This window comes from Rhinolophus sinicus, chromosome 14, assembly GCF_057876585.1.
Source record: "Rhinolophus sinicus isolate RSI-liver-muscle chromosome 14, RSI-T2T, whole genome shotgun sequence".
Taxonomy (NCBI): Eukaryota; Metazoa; Chordata; class Mammalia; order Chiroptera; family Rhinolophidae; genus Rhinolophus; species Rhinolophus sinicus.
Window position 1 is genome coordinate 65,662,369 of NC_142514.1, and position 17,493 is coordinate 65,679,861.

Genomic DNA, 17,493 nt, shown 5'->3' on the forward strand with positions numbered 1-17,493 from the left:
TTTCTTATGGCTGTTCTTCCATGGCTCTTGTTTTCAATCAAGTTTTTCTTTAGTGAGATGTGAGTGAGAAAGGCTCCTTTGGTTTTCTTTGCTGTTTGTACTTCTCTTCACCATCACCATGGGGCCATTTCAAAGTATCAATTTTAAAGGTCACTTGTTAAATATGCAGTTGAGCCTGACAATGGGTTAATGACACCCGAACAAGCCATATTAAAATTACGTGCTGTATGATCATAAACAACTACTGAGTAAAAGGAGAAGAAAGCAAAGAAACTTCCTCCCAAGAAACCAACATTGAAAATATTAGTTAAAATGTTAAAGTATATTAGCCAATTACATAAAATCCTTTTATATTGCCTTCCTTAATTTCAAACATGGCATGGACTATTTTGTCTGTGAACTCAAGTGGAACAAAAAGCTACAGAATGCAATTTGTGTCAGGAGCTGGACTACAGAAGGACAACTAATTCTAATTAGTACAAAGTCCCCATAGGCCAGAGGGAGGCCAAATGCAGGAACCAACTGCCTAATGTTGTTTCTATCTTGCAACAGGTGGGCCACGGCCTTCTAAAGGTTGTCATGGCAATAGCTAATGGTAGACCTTTAGCTGGACACCAGCAATTAATTGCGGGCATGTCCAGTCTTTGAATGTGAAATCTTTTAATACATTTCTGAACGAAAAGAAGATTGGCTCTTCTAATTGGTTAAAATTAAAAGAGCAGGAGGCTTTGCCAAGAACTACTGTGATATAGTGCAAGTCTGATTTCAGCTTCTCAAACTTAGATTCTTTGCCTATCACTACAGAAAAGAGAATGGTATTTACTTCTGATAACACAAATATTAGTTGAATGTGGGCTCAAGAGCAAATATTCATGCAATACACTTTTCGACCATGCTTTAGGCCTTTAAGAAACACACCTTCTAAATTCTGGCAAAATATCAGAAATGTGTATCTGATTTCCCAGTCCTGAGTGTTTATAGCCTTCAGGGCAGGTGTCATTTCATTAGTAGTGATCTTTTGTGATGGTCTTAGGCTTGAGGGTTAGCCCCTGAGACTACATGGCTTGGGGATGTGGCCTAGAACCGGGTAGTGGTGGAGCCGCAAGAAAGAGGGAATTGAAAGAAGACTGCACCACGTGCTCAACAGGAGTCTCCTGGGTGCTCAGCTGCAGACCCTGGGTGCCCCCTCCAACATTTATAAGCAGCTCTAAAAACCAGTCGAGACCTGCTTTGGCTGGCTATTTGAGAAACAGGGCATAGTCCAATTTTAACGAAGTGCTTGGGAATGGAGTGAAAAGAGAGAATATGTGCTTCCCTCTGGGTGTGGAATTGCGCTGTTGCATATTCTGAAATTATAAAATAAAAAGAACAACCATACGGACATAAGAGCTAACACATATTGAGTATTACTGTGTGCCAGGCATTGGGCATTACGTGCATTACCTTATTTGCTTTTCCTAGCAACAATAGGAAATAGGTACTATTATTATTCCAATTTTAAAGATTAGGAAACTGAAGTGTAGAGATGTTGACTGGTCCAATGTGTCCCAGATAGTACTGAGGAGAGTCATGATTTGAATCCAAGCCTGACCCTAAGCCTTGAATTGTTCACAAAAGAGAAAGCCATTGAAACAGTGAGTTGAGTTGTGTTTATTGTAGAAAACAACAACCCCCCTACAAATGATCCAATCCAAAACACATTATATAATCTTTGAAATCTGAGTTCCTGAACATGAATTCCTTAACTACGATTCCCTTTATTGAAATGATTTTTTTAAGGAGCATTTTATTAAATGCTTATATTTCTAATTACAGGTCCATTCATCCTTCTTCTCTTTCTTTTGAACATAATGGGAAATGCAACTATTCTTTCTCCTTGTTTTATCGCTAAAAAGGTAAATAAATAAGGAAGGTGCTGTCCCACTCCTCACAGTATCAGCCAAAAACACATTTAAAAATTTTCAGCCACTTCTATTTTATGTGTGATGTTAAAAAAAAAAAAAAAATGTTTTAATGGAACAAACTCAGATTTAATTCATTTTAAGAAGTGTATGTTTTAAAAATATGAGGGTCTAAGCAAAATGATGATGAATTATATATTTACAAGGATTAACTTATTTTCATGTATAGTATAGCTTTTCCTGGATGGGAAATTTCCTTTTGGCTTCATTGGATGAGAGAGATAAACATAGGTGTTTGGGTCTTTTGTGTTTTGTTTTGTGTTTTGTTTTTTGAGATCTTTGTTCCTTAGGTGAACACTTGTGTTCGAAGTATATTTACTCTTGCTACTCTCCAAGTGTGAGTGAGTAAGAAGTATATGAGGAAAAAGAAAACTAAAACATCTTCAGGAATTCAGTTTCCGGAAAAAAAGGCCGTAGCACAGTTCTTTGACAACCTTATCATGACATGTTATGTGGGCAACAGACTCCCCCACTGTGGTATGACGTGTCCCCTGTGTTGATATACGTATGTGCTCGTGCATATCACCTTTACCTACACATGTTCAAAACGAACTTTTTTTTTTTTTAATTCATTGTAACAGATGGAACATTTCTGGGCTGTGAATCACAAAAGGAGAAAGATTTTAGAGAGTATTATTGCTTTAATGTTGTTCCTTTATCAGGCCCTTATGCTCAGTAAATAAGGCAGCCATTGGATTCTCCACAGATTTATTTTCACCAAACAATTGGACTGAAAACTCCTCCAGAGTGGTAGGGACGCCCCCCGCCCCACTTCCCTACCTGCTATCCTGTTATTAGAAATGTTTTATTAATAAAATGCTTTTAACATGACCTTCCAAGATTTTTGACTCTTGTTGCATGGGTGGCACCAGAGGCAGAAACAAGGCTCCTTTTAATAACACATTTGCATAAGTTGATCTGAAAGATCCTCAAGCGATTACATGACTCCAGGGTTGGCCTGTCATCTCAGAAAAGCCTGAGGTACTCGTCCCAAAGAGATCAAAACTCAAGAATTAACTAGTCTTCATAAAACGAGAACATCTCTAGGAGCAGTAAAACAAATGATTATCATTTCTTTTTGGCGTTGGACTATGCCAAGCTAGAGAAAAACAGAGCTTTCAAACGTTGACAATCTGGTATATTGAAGTATGACCATTATTTTTTATTTTCCACATTTTTGGTCCAAAGACAGTTCTGAGTAATTGATTCCCATAATGAGCTATGGTTCGTTAGTCAATTTAATTTATAATTGAATTGGATGGATGTAACTCTGTGTAAAATTGTCTCTGAAGAATCTGTTTTGTTCGTCTGTTCAACTTCTGACAGGGATGGAAGAAAATCTAAATTATTCCTTCCTGCAAGGGGGAAAAATTCAGAGTCTCAGCCTCCCTGGTGAAATTAAGAGAAAAAAATATTTTTAATAGTTGCCATGCAAAAATATTATGGTTTCACTAAAATTTATACAAGCATGTCAATTAACACATTCATGGCGAGGTTGGTGGATTCAGGCATCTGAGTGAATGCCTGAGGCAAAGACCTTTTCTGAGTACCCAGAAGGATTTCTCATTATTAGAACGAACAGCAGGTCTCTCTGTATTTATTTTTATCAGTTATTGACAAAGATGGTCTTATTGCTACATAAATATGCCCAGAAAACAATAGCTCTAATTCTCCAGGTGTTTTGCAATCACCGCAACTTGTATTTTCTATACATTTCTGATAATGGTGTAATTTGGGGAACAATTATTAAAATAACCATGTAGAGTATTTTTTCTTAGTTTTGAAAGACTGTCAGGAAATTTTTAACTTTAACTGTTAACAACAGGCTTGCATTTTTCTCAAATTTTTTTCTCTTATTCCCCAATCCCTTCACATTTAAAACTTTTAGAACCATCTTAGTACACACTCAAAACAAAGCCATAATTATGTACAAAGAAATGTTTTGCAGTTAATGCCATCTAAGACACTCACCAAGTGCCAAAATGCATAGGATTTTGGTAAAAGGCAATCTGTTCTTTGAGGATAATGCATGCAAACTACTCTTGTGCAAAACCTGAGGCAGGAATAGTATACCGCCTAAGATTGCACCTATAGAGCTGACTTTGATACTATGCCCAGAAGTGGGTTACAGGCTGTGATTTGAATGAAGTTTAATCATTTTTAGAAGCAAAGGGCCTTTAGGGTACTCTTGTTCCATAAGACTTATTATATCTAAGAAAGACGAAGGCATAGGCTTTATTCTTCCTTGTTAACAATAGTAATACAGTAATGATCTCTAATGATGGACTGTTGTGTGAAATAGACCGACTTGGAAGAAAAGCTAGATGAAAACAGCTGTCATTTTACATAGTCAAACCCTGTTCTTATACAGACAAAGAGATCATGAATTCACATCCCATAATCTGATGGAGAAGGCATTATATCACTGTGTGTCCATTGCCATTTGTCTGAGCTTTAATCAAATCCCTTGTAAATGTTAAAAATATATATTTCAGTTAGTTACAACGATATGAATAAATAAAGTTGAATTAAGGTGGGTCAGGATATAAAGTTCAAATGTTACAGTTCCCAAGAGACACATCTTTTGCTGTTTTTCTCCATGCACATACCAATGACTGTTCTCTCTTTCCCTGACCTTCGTAGGGTTTTAACCAGTCTTTGTGTTGTTTTTTTTAATTTCTCACACAGATGAAAAAGATATTTCATTTGAAAAAAATACTGCCCAAATGAGCCAGGTTTGACTTCAGCTCTCCAAGTCTAAACAAAGCAGGAATTAGCTTTATTAGGTGAACAAAATCATCAGAGATCACTTAAATTCATAATTGTTACATTCCTCCTGAAGAATTTTTCAGGAGGACTCATCTTTTATGTAATTCAGCTATGTAAAATGGATTGAAAGGTGAATCTAACAAAATATTCTAACCCACATCAATCATTCATACATAATGCACAGTTCAATGAGGGCCGACTCTGGAGCCCAGATAAGCAGTGTCAGAGTAAGTTATGTTCTAAGGCAGCAAAACCAGTTGTGATCAATCACCTAGTAACCAGCATAAGTTACATTTTTACTTTGGTCCTACAACTCTTTTGGATGTACTTTGAAACGTATTGTTTTTATCTAAAGCAGTAGATCAATACCGGTGATCAATAAGCATTCATTCCCAACTAACAAGGACAATGGTGAGTGAATTCCTTTAGACATTTTCATAGCAAGGAAGGTTGGGTTGAATAGTAGATCATTAATATGTCAAATTTTAAGCAGGAGACCTTAAAAATTTCCTCTAGGACAACTCTCAAAGAACACCCTTGTTCTTGAAGACAACTATTCCATTGCTAGGATTTCCAGTGAAATCATCAAAACCTTGTCTATTGATAGGTCCTGCAGTTTCAGTCCACATCAAACAAACTGGAAATCATTATTTATTGATAGTTTTGGCCTTTTGTGAAATTTTGTAACGTATTTGTTGTGATGAGGTACAAGTCCTTGCAATGGCACTGATGAATATCAGAATGGAAGAAAATAATGGAGCTCTGTTGATGGGCTAACAGTTACTTCCATATGTAAAATCACAGAAGGAGGCCTGCTTACTAGTCTTCAGATCATGAGAAAGAAGGAAGATTCGGACAGAAGTGACATTAGTCAAGTTTTTCTACCTGTTCACTAGTTTGCATGCTATCTCTTCTACACAATTCCTTGAAAGCAGGGACTATGGCTTATTTTACATTGTATTTAGGAATTGCTAGTGTACTTTTTTGCACTGACAAAGATATTAAGGAAATATCCCATGGAGATAGTTCTCCAGAACCTTGTAGGTCTGACTTAAAAGCCACTGCTTGTCATTGATTGAGTGGCTTCACTTCCACAACAGCAGAGGGTTGGCCTCGATGTGAGATACATAAAAACTGAGTAGGCATCACAGGATCAGAGGGGACATAAAGTGGCCTTCAGGGAGTAAAAGGCTTCAGACTTTGAAAGTGGAGGATGACAGTGTGGGAAGTAGAATGGGCAAGGAGGAAGGGACTCGCTTCTTCCAGGGCCAATGTTCTTCAAGCTCATTTTATTGAACACCGCTCAATATCAAACCCTTTGACAGTACCTCTATACATATTTTTTTATAAATTGTATACATATGCCACTATTATCAGGTCACATCTCAAACATGACACGCAGGACAACATTTATCATGTACGACAATGAACGTAGCTGCCTTAAATATTTTAAAATTATTTTTTGTTGACTTATTGCCATATAAAATTATACTGTCCTTATTTTAATTAGTAATGTGGTTTTTGAAGAGCTCATGCTAGAAAGAGTAGATGTGTCAACTTGCGCTTATATTAGTGGCATCATTTTTGATCTGTACTTCTTACAATCTGTATTAATTGCCATCTATAATTTTGCAGCAATTTTGAAACATAAGGTGCCCACTTTGTGAGGTTAGTGTGTAACTAAAGTGAGATCAGAGACTCCATAAATCCATGTCATCAGTACGTGTAACCCACAGTAATGCATGTTGTGTGTGCTAGCACCTCCTGCCCTGGTTATCACACCACTCACTTCTGTCTCACATACACACACATCAAGGGGGGCATGTGTGTCAATTCACATAGCAAATACTTGTAAAGCTTATTTTTTACACAAATGTAAATGAACATCCCAGTATTTCCTCCTGCATACCAAAAATTCATCCTGCATAGCCCATTTTAGAGAACGCTGTGCTATCCTACGGGGGAAATACCCCGCTGTTCTATGGGCATGAACAGATTTCACTGGACATGAACAATAGAGACACTGAATTACGCATTTATATTATAGGCTTATATTATAGAAAAAGAGAGTCATTTCTGCTTCCTCTCCCTTTAAGCAATACATAGACATTTATTTATCTATTTATTAATTCTATAAATATTTACTGGGAACAATCTGTAAGTCTGGCATGAAGTGTCTCTGTCCATATGGAATTCATGGGCTAATGGAGAATATGGAGGCAGGAAATTATAATACATTGGAATAAATACACTAATGGCAGCAAGCACAGGTGTTTTGTGCTCCAGGAGGGACACGTAAGGGATGTGTAAGGTCAGGAAAAGCTCCCTGGAGGAAGCTGAGACCTTCAAACTAAGTAGGATGGGTTCTAAGGTGAGAGAGACCAAGGCGTCTTAGAAGTAATCCCTTGAAGGCTGGTGTATGGAACGTTAAGGTAGTGGGAAATGTGACTGAAAAGATTAAAGAGAGGTTAGCTTCACCAAGGTCTTACCTATTCTATTATTAAAGTTTAACTTTATTCTGAGGGCCAAGGAAAGTATTTCAACAAGGGTTAAATATGATTAGACGAAGTCAAGTGCAGAAAGTATTTACTATGATGCCTGGCACGTGCTAAATACTCTGTAAGTGGCAGCTCTGATGAAATTATCAGTATCATGATCAAATCTGATTTATCAACATTATTATCAGCTTTGATATGTGCAGATCTCCTTCTATTTGCAATTTGGAAAACAGATTGCAGGGAACAAGACATTTGGTCTGAGCTCTTTGTTCTTATAAATTCTTTTCTTTACTTCTTGAGATTTGCTGAGCTCACTTAGTTCTATGCTTTCCCCCTTAAATAATTTTTTATAAAATTATAATTTTATCTATGTATTTATTTATTACTGAAATAGACTAAGTGGGAAGAGGTAAGAGGGGACCCTGGGGGAAGTAGAAATGGATTAGACTTAGAGAAATGTTATTGAAGAGTTTTCATCATAACCATGTATTTCATGTGGAAAGCATTTCACACTGGACCATTTAGGTACACGTATCTAATAAGTACTTGTTGACAGACATAGCTTTTATGTTAATTAGAGGAACCCTCTCACTCTTTAATGCATGGATTACTTACTCTTTTCCTACATGAAAATGACTATTTTCCTTCCTCTCTTTTGTGGTGTGTACATGCGTGTGTGTGTGTGTGTGTGTGTGTGTGTGTGTGTGTGTGTGTGTGTGTATGTTTTGATGTATATGTATTTGGTAAGTTTATGTGATTGCATGGTCAATTCCTTCGGCCTGCCTTGCTGCAGCAATTAAAATGGCAACTACCTTCTATTTTAAATATTGTACTGAGCATATTTGTCTACCATTGTTGCATTAACATCAAAAGTCATATCCCATCAAGATAAATTCTTCATTGAGCACCAAAGATTAAACATTTCTTTAGATTATGTAAATATTAACAAATGTATTGTTAATAGTGTTGCTGATGATTTTGAAAATCATTTCTTTTTGTGTCATCAACATCTGCACAGAAAAATTTAGAGAGATTGCTTTTCTTTGATGTCCTCAAGCTGCCATCTTGTTAAAAGGAAGCAGCCCCAAACCTTTCTCCTGTTTGTTAGTCTCAGTTCAAAAACTGTTCAAATGAATACAGATGTGGAGTTTCATATTCTTAGTGGGGAAGATGGGCTACGGAAAATTATCTTAGAAGTAGTCAGAGGAATCCATAAAAAGTACCATTTTTAAAGAAACAGGCACTGGCTGTTAAGGGGATAAAGGACTGAATGTTGTAAAAACCTAGCTGTGTTTTAGGCATTTCATCATACAAGGAAACAGGCGGCTTAGTCCCATTTTTGGATATGCTAATACCTGCTGTGCTGAAATTAAACATTGCATGAAACAGGTATTTAGAATGCCCATCAGAAAAAAAATTAAAAACAGTAAATCTCAGGCCCATGAGGCCCAGACTAAATCTGGCAAGCAGCCTATTCTGCAAAAGACTTCCTATTTTTGAAGACAGCAAGCTTCAGCGTGGCCAGGCAACGACCAAGGACAAACATTGCAAGAGAATCTTTTCTTTTTCTTTTTTTGTGTGTGAAGGTACTGATGCCTCAATCTTTTTCTCAGCTAAAACAAAATTAATTCCCAAAGGAAAGAAACTTAATTCCCTGAGACAAGAGTGTGAAAAACTTACAAAAGGGAATAATGTGCAAGCAAGAACAGCACCTCTTTGGGAGACGTAGGGGAACACCCATGTGGAGACATCTGAAGGAAGTGGTCTGTATGTAGGGCAGACCATCTCCATCTGTTAAAGTGTGGGGTTCTGTGATTCTACCACCTTCATTGACTGAACCACACTGAACGATGGTTTTCCTCCAAATAAATAGCAAAACAAATATTAGTTTGTGATTCTGCTTAACAAGTCTGAAAATGCACGAGAGAGGTAACCATAATTTAAAGTTGGCATTAGAAAGCTAAGGTTATATAATTTGGAACAGATGATTTTTTGGTGCACATTGTCAAGTTATAGTTTATCTTTGACTTTTATGTGTATTTTCCCTTTTGGGTGCATTTTCATCCAATACTGTTTCAGATTTATATATGTAATATAACCCAGAGAATGATATACAGTATGCAATACTGGTATTGTTGGTACTATCCATTTACAATAATAAAAAGTTAAAAAGACAAAATGTAATGATAATAGTAAACAAACAAAAAAAATCAATGCTTTACCAGTTTCTCATTTCTAACTTTTCATTCTCTAACATTTCCTCTAGCGAGTATCAGTTGACTGTTTAAAACCCTTTCTCTTTGTGCCTTCACTTCAATTTTTCCTCCTTGTCATTGTATTCTTATAAAAGCTTTACTCCCCAAACATTTAATCTTGTTTTCATATTTATGATAAGCTTTGAAATGATTACTTTTTCACTTAAATACTCAATTTTTCATGTTTTCCTTGCCATTACCATTTGTTTTTTCTCTACATCTGCAGTGTTTTTGAAGCATCATTTTTTGTGTCCATTCTTTCCTCCCCCCTTTCATTTTCTTCCTGTCTCGCAGTTTCTACTACCTTAACTTATGTCTCTTCTCTTCACCTGATTCACTCTTCAATTATGCCTTTTCCTCTACTTTTTTCATGAGCTTCTTCTTCCTCCCCTCCCTGACTCTCGTCCTCCTTTTGTTTTCTTCCTCCCTATCAGTTTATCTCTACTTCTTCTTTCTCTGATTTTTTTCCCCCTTAAAATGTATTCTATTGTAAATATTAACCTGGAAATGCTACAAATACAATGCATTCTTTTCTTTGAAATACTGCGAACACAAAAAAGTAAAAGGAGATAAATAATATTATATCAGAAACAAGTGTGTTCTGCAATGTTAGAACAAGCCTTAGAATTGGACTGATCAGAACCTTTTATAAGTGCATGGATGGTGGATCACTGAACTGCAGGAGCTATTAGCTTGTCAATATGCCATTTTATCCCAGTCTCTAAATATCTAAGAATGTTACTACAATCTACCAACTACGTATTGTAAATTTACCAAATTTATTCATACGCACAGAATGTTGTGCTCTGGGAACTTGTAGGTCTTCTGCATGGGCTCCTGATGGCCTCCTGACCCTAAGCCATCATGGGCACCTATCAAAGGCAGCTGATTATTCAAATTGTGAAGTTAGCTCAGATCCAAACAGTGGATGTTGGGAATACTTGGTATCAGCCTGGCATCTAAAATCACGCCCCACTCAAAGCACTGGCAGAGGCATTGAGCAAATTGCTCAATCATAAGAGAATTACTAGATACTTTTTTTGTCTTGTTTTTCTAAATTTTAGATTGGTAGATCTACTGTATTGACTCTTTTTAAAATGTGCACTTTGTATTAGGGAGAAAGGAGTCAGAAAGTGTCCTTTCATTTCCTACAGAGCATCTAGAATATGTGTGTGAATGGAGTTTATTTTGATGACTCAAACTCAGTGTGGCCTCTGACACCACCTTAGTTTATAAACCACGATGCAAGAACTAGTGAGTAGTTTAGATTGAGGCTGGAAGGCAGAGACTACAGTTCTATCCTTATTTCTTAACTTGGAATCTGGCACATACCTTTGGTATTTAATCTGTCAGTCAGCTTTCAGTAGGGTGGGCTTGCACTACACAGGCTTGTTTCTCACTTGGCTATGTCTCTGTTCTGCTTCAAATGACTTTTTCATTCCAGAATCAGAAGTAGCAGACACCCTCTGGGAGATGCCATTCTTCTGGAAGAGAGAAAAGTACAAGAGAGAGAGATGAAGAAAACAGGTAAAGATTCTTAAACATTTTACTCCGAACTGGTATACCTGACATTCACTCTCATTTCATTGGCCAAAGCAAATCACATGACCAAATCTGATGCTAGGTGGGCAGAGTATACTTCTCCCAAGGAAGATGTAAGTTACATGGCAGCCAACTGGACATAGAATATTCTTACAGGAAAAGAGGAGTGCCAAACTGGCAACAACTACATGATTTCCATATGTAGTAAATGATATTGAACTGAATTATCCACACAATCAGTTGATGACCAATATATACTATGCTGAATGTATAGACACATGAAAGTTTTAAGAATTATTTTTCTTTGTTTATCTTTCTCAGCAAGATCCTCCACTAACAAGAGAAGTTGAATAACATCATCAGATAGAGTGCCTAGTACTGATTCAACAGATACATAAGTTATCATGAAATGGATAAACAATAAAGATAATATGACACCAGAAGAAAATATAGAGCTATATTTAACTTTTTTTTAAGAACCTGAGAAAGATTTTGGTGGAGTACTTAGACCAGAAATTGCTTTCTTCTGACCCACATCCAGAGGAATTTTTTAAAATCCCATTTGTTACAACTACCATGGAGGACGGAACTGTATGATTTTATAGACTGTCTATCCTTAGAAATATGCACAAGTCTTTGCACAGCTATGAAAACATATTGCTACATCTAAATGTGGTTTAAAAAGACTCAGAATCCAAAATTCTGAACCTTCTCTGACTTCCCTGACAAGGACACTTTATAGCCCAAGTACCTCTCTTTTCTATCTCCTAGAAGAGTTTGCAAATGTGTTCTTAGATTAATCTTTCTTCTACAACAGGCCCCATAAGGGTCAGCGCCCTGACACAGGGTAGGTGCTCAGTAAGTATTTGTTAAATAAAGAAATAAATGTTGAGCATTTGCTGACAGAGAGGCTGAGAATTCTCTACAATTTGTATATCGATCTTCATAAAAGGAAATAATCGATCTGGTCTAAACTCCTGTGGACTATAGACTAGCATGTGTAATATTGGAAGAGACCAGAAGTGATACAACCAGGCAAATAACCATAGGTTTAACTCAGCTCCTCAGTGCAAAGAAACTTTAGTTCATCCCAGGTTCATATTGTAGTTTGATTTGTATCTTAATTGTAGACTGTTGTCTATGGCCATATCTATATTTAAATTATTTAGCTTACTCCCATTGCATAAATGCAATTAGACGTTCTCCATTTTCTTTAATTTTTTTTCTGAATTAAAAAATATGTTTTGTTGTATGGCTAGGAAGTTCTAAAATGGATGGAGCTCAACTGACCTTCATCATGTGTCTAGGTGGTCAGAAAAGAAAGATCACAAGGTACATTACATCCCTCCCAGAGTCTACCTGAGCAACACCTGAGCCCCTTTGGGTGGTCCCCACCTACAGAAACATCTTGCAAACAATAAGCACTCAGTAAATATTTGCTGAATTGAATGGAAAAGTGAGAGACAATTCATGGTGATCACACAGAAAGATTAACTCACACCCCGTGCTAGAAATTCCAAGACTGATCACCAGCTGAATATGTCTGAACAACTCATTAAAAACCAGGGAAAGTGCAGAAGAACATTTCTTCCCTACCCCATTACTCTATGGGAAATATAAATGAAATAGATCATTTACATAACGGCATAATGTGCCTAGATATAACAGATTATTTGCATAACTGCATAATGCCACTAATCAGGGAAAAAGCCTTAAATATTTCTGGGATATGAACATACAGAATCATATAAGGTATGCATATCAACCAATAATCAAAGCCTTCTCTTTTTTTGTAACTTGTATCCCAATAGGGAGGAAAATATTCCACAGAAGTGAATGAACCGCCCGGCATCATGAAATGAAGCAGTGGGTACTTATAAGACACTAGACTGCTCTGTCTGAGTTCAATTTCCCCAAACCAATATTATTTTCCTTCATCAGGAGCTATTGGTAGGGACTAGTACTCCTGGGAATATAAGAGCAAGGCCGTTTGAAAATAATTTTATGGTGAGTAATGAGGAAGGAAGGACAAAGCTGTTCTCCTAGGTATCAAACGCCCTAACTTTCTTGTTAACAATGATCGCGCGTGGAAGCACTAGCAGCATTAGGGAAGAAAAAAATAAGGCAGCACGATGTAGTGAGCTTTAATAATCTTTTTTTTTTTTTTTTTTTTTTTCATAACCAGGGTAGTTATGCCAGGTTATATATTTACCTAAGTGCAAAAGTTCTTAAGCTTGTACAACTCTGCTGAGTTCATTATATTTTTTAATGTATCTCAGACTCATTTGAGATCTTGATTTCCCAGTACAAACTAGAGTAACAAATATATAATTATTCTCATAAATAACTCAGCACCTTATATTTCAAACAAGTTTCCCCACAAGGCACAAGTGCCCTATATTAAATTCTTTTAAGTGTAAGTTGATTAAGGTAAAAATTAGTTGTTATTACCTTATGAACATTTTAGTTTTAGCAGCAATTCAAAGCCAGGTCTATCACAAGTAGATTTGTTGCCGCCCACAGGTATAATCATCAGGAAAATTAATAATCATGTTCAGTGTGACTATAAATCATTGTGGTTTAGGCAATTAATTTCTGTAGAAAAATGAAAGATCTCTAAGTATTATTACTGTGCAAACTACATGTTGTGAAAACCCAGATCCAACATAGTCAAATTGCAAATGCAGGGTTTCTAATTTCAGAGTGTGATAATATGGGGTCATCAGAGGCAGGGAAGCTGACGATTCTGAATAAATAATGTGGTAATTTTTAGCGGTTTATGACTGGAGTTTTCAGTGCATACAGTAGTCAGAATCTCTAAACCAGATGCAATGGAAAGAGTTGCTAATTTCTAGTCAAGGCAGAGAAAGGCACTAGAAGAAAATGAACAGGGGGATATTTGAAGGAATCCACCCTCATGGCTGGGCAAATACCCTGAGTGCCCTCGTACAAGGTACACTGCTTGCAGAATTGCATCCACAAGAATTTATTCTGGTCTGTCTGTTCAGTGTGCAAAGTCATGTTGGGGAAACAAAGACACCTGCAAAAGAAAAAAAGAAAAGTAACATCTATTCATTTGTGAATACTTACCAGACAATCTCCTAAGCACTTGTTTTCTCATTTAATTCCCACAACCACTTTATAAAGTATGTATGATTATCTGTATTAATAGATGAGGAAAAGAAGCTCTGAATAGTTACATAATTTGTTCAAGGACGAAAAGCTGGAAGATGGTAGAGTCATGATTCAGGCTGACATCCAAAGTGTATGGCCTTCTTCTCTAATGTCATTTTCTGTTTTTTCTTCACTTTTACTCTCTCTCATTTTCTTCAGTTCTCTTTCCTATTTATGGTTCTGTTATCTGATATTCTATTTCAGATTTTTTCCTCTATTTTTATGGCTTTCCCTTGTTGGTGTTAAAGGTTCCCTACTGATGCCTATGAGTATTTCTTAGACAATTAATGGCCCCTCGACAGAAAAGGTTACTGCCCCCTTGTGCAATTGTGGCATTGGTAGGTGTGATGAGTCGAACAGTTTATATCTCTTTATAGTTGTAGGTATTCCCTTTTTTTCTAAGCCTGACTTTGTAAATTCTTTGTCCGATTCCATCCTAATTTATTAGTTTCTTTTCTAAGAGGTACTAAGTCTTTGCTTTATTTGTGTCCTGCATTTTTGAAGATAGGCTTTGTCTTACCTTGTGGTTTACAGAAAGCATACAGCTAAAAAGAAGAAATAAAAGGAAGAAATGGAAAAGAAATGAAGGAAGGAAGAATGAAAAGAGGAAGAAAGGGAGAAAGAAAGAAAATATTGCAGAATGACTGTTCACATTAAAGAAGATTTGTCACTTTTCAAAGAGTTCACCATAGGTATCTTTAAATAGCAAACAAATCTGAAACATTGACTACTATTTTACTTACGCAACTATTTGGGGAATCCCTCATTGCCTAAAGTGAGCCACCTCTCTTATTATTTCAGCAGCACTTCACCTTACAGAACACAATTTATAGTTAATAATGTGTGTGTTTTTTTTTTACCAAAACCTAACTCATTTGACTCTCAGAAAAACTACATGGAGTGGGTGGGGGAAAAGGTTTTATTTCTGTTTTTCACCTGACGAAGAAACTTAGACCCTGAGGAATAAGTGACTTGCTTAAACCACACACCAAGAGGAGAGATAGGCTAGGAACTCAATTGAATCCAGGTCTCTGACTCTAAAGCCATGGATTTTTAAATTACAGGCACAAACTTTTTTTTTTTTTCCTTCAGATTTTTACTCCCTTGGGTTAAAAATTAAACCATAGTCTGTTTCCATCTTTCTGTTGAAATCGCTCCGGTTAATGCAACCAGAACCCTCCCAATTATTCAATCTGATGGACTCTTTTCAATCCTTACCTTACCTGATCTCCAGTTTTGATAGCCTTGACTTTCCTTCTGTGTTTGCAGAGACATTTTCTCTCCTTTTTCTCCTCCAACTTCTCATATAATTCTTTCTCTTTTTTAACTGGTTCATCTTTCTTCATATTTTTAAATGTTAATTTGGTTTTGGGCCCATTTCTCATTTGAGCTCTCTCCCTGCACAATCTTCTTTCCTCTCGTGGTTAAATCATGCTTTTCTTCAAGAATAACTTGAACAGAAAGTCTCTGATTCTTTCTATGACACCCTATCCTAGTCTGTATAATTTTCTCTGTTCATTTAAATTTTACTTCATTTCAAAGAGATTCAAGGTAGGGACCTTACACAGTTAACATTTCCCTCATATAGATTCTCATAACATTTCAAAATGCCTTTATTTACACTTTCATCCTTGCATTGTATTAGCTACATTTCTGTTACAAGATTGTCCTTGAGAACAAAGACTCTGGATTTATTTACTATGACAAGAGAGCATTTAGAAAATGCTCAGTACACAGTACTTGGTAGACACATAATTGTTTAATTGTTTAATGAATAATGAGTAACAGAAAGGAGCCTAAAGTACTAAACCATTTAGTATGACTCCAACTTACTGGACTCTAAAGCAGAAGTGGAAGTGATTCTTCTGATTCTTAGGTACGAGTATATGGATAAGTAAATCATATTTTAATTGTTCATTCATTAGCTGAAAATATAAGGAGTCCAATGATACTCAAACACCTAGTGAAGAAAATGAACAAAAGAAGGGTGTGGTTTTTAACATAGCACCAGGCTGTACGTAATCTCACACGTTTGAAACACTCTGTCAATTATAAATCATTATGCAAATATTAATGACTTATCTTCATAATTAGTCATCATCACCTGGTAAGAGATACACTTAATTCTAAAAAATGTTAAATATTTGCAACGAGGGTGTACCCATGTTAGAATAAAATATTTCTACTCTTCCTGGCTTTTCTGTGTTTCATCTGTAACCTGAATATTTGAAACACTGGGTACCTTTTGGAGACTAAGTAGACCCCTGAGATAGAGAGGGGAAGGAAAGAAGAAATATTTAGTGAGCTCAGAGAACATTTGGAGGGTAGAACTGAGGTGTTTTATAAAGTTTTGAGCAGCTCAGGTCTTCTCTAATGTACTTTACCCTCACTATTTTTCTTTTTTACATTTCTTTTGAGATGAAATATACATGCATTGGAATTACGGATCTTAAGTGTACAATTCTATGAATTTTGACAAATATACACACATGCAGCAAACATCCTTATCAAGAAAGAGAACATTTCCAACACTCCAGAAATTTCCCTTGTGTTCTCTTCCAATCAATCCTCAACCCCACAGGCAACCACTGTTCTGATTTCTAATAACATGGATTCGTTTAGTCAGTTTTTGAACTTTATATAAATGGAACTATACAGTATGTATTCATTTGTGTCTAGCTTATGAGTCAATGTAATTGTTATTCAATTCATTCATATTATGGTGTATATCAGTAGTTTGTTCCTTTTAATTGCTGCATACTATCATATTGTATGAATATACCACAATTGGTTCATCTACTCTCCTATGTGATAACATCTGAGTTGTTTACAGTTTTCAGTTATTATTAATAAAGCAGCTATAAACATTCACGTACAAGTCTTTTTTGCAAACATATACTTTTATTTCTCTTCGGTAAATCTCTAAGAATAGAACTGCTAGCTATGTGTATGTTTAACTTTATAAGAATTCCCAAATATTTTCCCAAAATGATTGTACCATTTTAATACTCTCATCAATACTCTCAGCAAGATATGAAAATTCCAGATTATACCACATTCTTGCTAACATTGAATGTTCTTAGTCTTTTTAATTGTAGCCATTGTAGTGGATGTGAAGAAGAATCTTCATTCAGATTTAATTTGCATTTCTTTGATGACTAGTGAGTGATGTTGAACACCTTTTTATTTGCTTACTGAATTTTTGGGAAGTGTCTGTTCAAGTCCTTTTTCATTTTTTTTAAATGAATGGTTTGTTTTATTATTGAGTTGTAAGAATTTTTATATATGCTGGAT

General features: G+C 36.0%; 1 long non-coding RNA gene across 1 annotated transcript in view; it reads left to right on the top strand.

Annotated features, from left to right (window-relative positions):
- Window positions 1-17,052, top strand: part of LOC141572386 (uncharacterized) — a 124,111-nt gene extending 107,059 nt beyond the window's left edge. The window contains exons 2-3 of the long non-coding RNA XR_012497749.2: window positions 10,928-11,010; window positions 14,734-17,052. This is a non-coding gene — a long non-coding RNA (uncharacterized LOC141572386). The remainder of the gene's footprint in view (window positions 1-10,927; window positions 11,011-14,733) is intronic.
- The last annotated feature ends 441 nt before the right edge of the window (window positions 17,053-17,493 follow it).